The sequence below is a fragment of the Triticum urartu genome, chromosome 3A (assembly GCF_056163025.1).
Source record: "Triticum urartu cultivar PI428250 chromosome 3A, HENAU_Tu73, whole genome shotgun sequence".
Taxonomy (NCBI): Eukaryota; Viridiplantae; Streptophyta; class Magnoliopsida; order Poales; family Poaceae; genus Triticum; species Triticum urartu.
Window position 1 is genome coordinate 256,091,487 of NC_141875.1, and position 4,957 is coordinate 256,096,443.

A 4,957-nucleotide genomic window follows, 5' to 3' on the forward strand; every position below is an offset into this window, starting at 1 on the left:
TCCTGATAGGAGCTGCACATATCTCGTTCTCAGGGCAACACCGGATGAACACTACGTACAGCTAAAACCAGCCCTCAAGTTTCCCCGAGGTGGCGCCACAAGTGGCTCTAGTTTGGACCAACAGTTAGACAAGCACTGGCCCCGGGGGGTTAAAATAAAGATGACCCTCGGGATGCGCGACTCCCAGGGGAAAAAGGCTAGGTGGCAAATGGTAAAACCAAGGTTGGGCCTTGCTGGAGGAGTTTTATTCAAAGCGAACTGTCAAGGGGTTCCCATTATAACCCAACCACGTAAGGAACACAAAATCTGGAACATAACGCCGATATGACAGAAACTAGGGCGGAAAGAGTGGAACAAAACACCAGGCATAAGGCCGATCCTTCCACCCTTTACCAAGTATATAGATGCATTAATTAAATAAGAGATATTGTGATATCCCAACAAAATAACCATGTTCCAACATGGAACAAACTCCAATCTTCACCTGCAACTAACAACGCTATAAGAGGGGCTGAGCAAAGCGGTAACATAGCCAAACAACGGTTTGCTAGGACAAGGTGGGTTAGAGGCTTGGCTCAACAATATGGGAGGCATGATAAGCAAGTGGTAGGTATCGTAGCATAGGCATAGCAAAAGAGCGAGCAACTAGCAAACAAAGATAGAAGTGATTTCGAGGGTATGGTCATCTTGCCTGAGATCCCGCAAGGAAGAAGAACGAGTCCATGAAGAAGGCAAACGGACGTAGTCGAACGGATCCTCACAAACACGACGTTCTTGGAACCAACCCGCAGAAGCAACACCAGAAAGAACCAAACAAAAAAGTAATCAACCATCACATATGCATGGCATGATGCACAATCAAGTATGATGCATGTCTGGTTTACGAAGCATGGCATGGCAAAATGCACAAACAATCCTACAAATTAAGTGGAGCTCAACATGCAACTCCGTTGCATATTGACGAAACACGACGACAAGTTATTTAGTTCGATCTCGATTATGTACCCAACAACATTAAATGTTGATTAACATGGCAAGGGGTGAAGCAAAAGAAAACTACCTATCTAGGCAAGTTTAAATGAGGCCGGAAACAACGAACAACAATTTCGGTAAATCCCCATATGCATATTTTAGGTTTGGTACTGCTCTGCCCTAAACACAATTTTAGGGTTGTTAAACATGCAAAGTGAGGTCACCATGTTAAACTAGGCATTTTTCCACCGCATTTACATATAAAGTTTATTAAGTTTGGAGCTATGGTTATTTAGTTATGATTTAAAGCATTTTAACATGGCATAGGAGCAAATTTAACCAAACAGCATTTTAAATATTTTAACATGGCAAGAAAGTAGCATATTATGAAACTAGATGAAAAACTAAGCATATTTCATATATAAATTGTTTTAATCCGATGCACGGTTATTAAGTTATGATATGCATGATGTTTGAGGGCTAAACTGTAAAACTGGCAAACTCCGGAAAATAACTAAATCGCAGAACCTAAAAAAAACCTACACATGCCGGATCTGGAACAGGGCCCAACAGAGAAGGGGGGGCGCAGCGGAGGCTCACCATGGGCTGAGGCCCAGCTGGTGAGGAGGAAGGCCAGCAAGGGCGGCGCAAATCTGGCCCGACTGGGCCTGGCTTGGCGCTGGCCAGCCCAGACTCGCGAGGCGGGGAGGATACGGGCGCGGCGCCCTCTGTTCGACAGAGAAGCAGAGGAGCGGCGGTGCTGGAGCGGCTTGCAGACGGACTTGGCGCGGCGGCTTGCCGGTGGTCTCCGGCGAGGGCACCGGTGGCCGGGGACAGGGCCCAGCCGGCGGGATCCGGCCGGAACGGGCAAGACAGCGGAGACACGGATCCAGGCAGTCGATATGTCCTGGCGAGGTGACATTGCAGGAGGGTCGAGGCTCTCGTGACCCATGGCGGCGATGAAGCAGAGGAACAAGCGGACACCGCGGTGCTCCGCCGAAGTTGGGGAGGTCCGGCGCGCGAGGAACGGCGCGGGGAAGGAAGGCTGGGCGCGGGTCCATGGCGCGGGGCAGGCGAGGATCTCGTCGAGGCGCTGGTGCGGGCAAGGCTCAGCGAGGCCATGGCGCGTATGCTCCTGTCGACAGAGAAACATGAGAACAGAGAGAGATGAGAGAGGGAGAAACGGGAGGAGCACGGGAAGAGGGAACAGAAGGAGAGGGTCGCGACGGGGGCTCATCTGCTGGTCTCGGGAGGAGCTCGTCTCCCTGGTCGACGAGGAGAGCGAAGACGAGTTGGATCGAGGGGAGGCCTCGGGTGGAGTCTGGTTGGTGGGATTGGGTCGGGGGGAATGAGGGGATCCCGAGGATTTGATTTTGGCGGCGGCGAGGAGGAATGATGGGACAGTTCCCCTAGATTTTAGGGTTTGTCCAAAAGACTAAGGGTGGACTATATATACATCACAGATTAGGTTAGGGGCTACCTCGGTCCTTCTGATCATAATCGAACGGTCGGGAAAATAGGCTAGGAAGCCCAAATAAGAAAACATAGACGTTTTGTAGATGTTTGGGGATGATCCGGACCCAACGGTGACTACTGCCCGGGTCGGGTCCGGGACAGATTTTGGACGCGCGCGGGAGGAGGTCCGCGGGCTGACGAGAGAGGTTAGGTAGGGCATGGCGGTGAGAGGTAGTGCAGAAGGCAAAGGGCTGAGAAGAGAGAAGAGGAGAGGCCCGGCGACTGTTTTCGGAGACCGAAAACGTCCGACGTTAGACCGGCTATACTGCCGCTATAGTTATCCGTTGGGCTATCAAACGAACTCCGAATGCGATGAAACTTGACAGGCGGTCTATCTACACTATAATAAGACCACACGCCAATTTTCATCCCGTTCCGAGAACATTTTCCGGCCACTTATAAAATAATATTTCGGACATGCCGCGGGCGCATGCAAGTGTGTCTGGGCTCAGAACGAACAACGGACGGAACGAGGAGACCAGGACGGATGAAAGTTTTGAAAACATGATGATGCAATGCAGATGATGACATGGCAAGATGCAACACGCAAGCAAAAGACAAGGCAACAACAGCGAATAACTGGAGGACACCTGGCACATCGGTCTCGGGGCGTTACACCACAGTAGGGATTCTTGTGATCCCATAGGTGTCGTTCCCACCGACAGTAAAAACACATGTTGTGAAAACACATTTTAAATTGTAAGATCCACTAAACATCTGACTCGGTGAGAGCATATGAAGAAAAGCAGTTACATCTTTTTTATTATTATTACTACATGGAGATTCAGACATCAGGGATATACTGATAGAGGCGAGGGTCCCGATCTTTTGATGAGATGATAATTATCGATTTGGTGGACTCGACTTTGACGATCTGACTACGAACGTGCGAGGATGTCGCGCCTTAGCAATCGCTAAACCAACTCCAAGAGGATATTGACCACGTCGGAGCACGATCAACCGGACCACGAAGGTCTGTTTCCTGCAGGCAAACGAATAATAAGCAAGAAACTAAGATTGCAATCTGGATATTGCGAATATAAGAGGAAAGCTTTATTGATCAAGGTGGGGTTCTGTGACACCTTTGTCTGGTCGTTGAACACAAATGAAATACGCGAAGTTGCAGATATGGCGAACTTTAATCTAAACAAAACCCAAAGTTTAAACGACGCCCTAAGGGTTGTATATATGGAGGAAGAGGGGGGCTTTCGTGGCCCTAGGAGGAGGGGTCCGAAACCAACCCTAACTCTTGTTTCCCCACACATGCGGACACTAAAACAGCCTATACTTAAGTATTTCAAAAATACATGGGCCTGACCCAATAATAAGGTGACGCGGAACCTAGAATAGCCTCTGGACGAAATTTATGAAGTGGCATCTTATATATTTCCTCGAAGGCTTCATGCACTCCTGATGGTGGCTTCAAAGTCCTGAAATCATCACTTGTAACTCCGTTCCTGATCCCCTTGCGCATGCCATCATCTCCATGCTTGGTCTTGCTCCAGTGCTCATCCCTCTTATCCATGCTAGGCCCTTCATTTGTAAGCAAAACAAATGTATCCAATTTAGGCAGCATCATATTCTCATGAACATTAGAATCATTACCAAGAAACGAAAGTACCTGATAATTTAATTGGCGTGCGCGAGCTCTACTAATTGGTCCAGTATGTATAGCAGCAGGGGTTGTGGGTGTAACAATGGTATTCATGTCCTCATCATCCTCCCCTTCTTGAAATGAAGTTGTCCTCGACAGAAGCTCATCTTCCTCACCCAAATAAGGCTTCAAATCTGCAATGTTAAAAGTGGGACTAACCCCAAAATCTGCAGGCAGCTCAAGTTTATATGCATTATCATTTATTTTCTCTAACACCTTAAAAGGACCATCAGCACATGGCATTAGCTTTGATTTGCGCAAATTAGGAAATCTATCCTTAGGAAAATGTAACCAAACAAGATCTCCAGGTGCAAACACAACATGTTTTCTACCCTTATCTCCAGCAAATTTATATTTAGCATTCATACGCTCAATGTTTTCCTTAGTTAACTCATGCATTTTTAAAATCAATTTAGCACGTTCTTTAGCATCAAAATTAACCTTCTCCGAAGATGGAAGAGGTAACAAATCAATAGGTGCACGACGTAGGAAACCATACACAATTTCAAAAGGCCACATCTTAGTAGTAGAATGCAATGAACAATTATAAGCAAATTCAATATGAGGAAAACATTCTTCCCATATTTTCTTATTATTCTTCAAAAGATCCCTAAGCATGGTAGACAATGTTCTATTGACTACTTCAGTTTGTCCATCGGTTTGGGGATGACATGTAGTACTAAAAAGCAGTTTAGTCCCCAACTTAGCCCATAAACATCTCCAAAAGTGGCTAAGAAATTTAGTATCACGATCTAAACAATAGTATTTGGCACACCATGCAAGCGAATAATTTCATGAAAGAACAAATCAGCAACA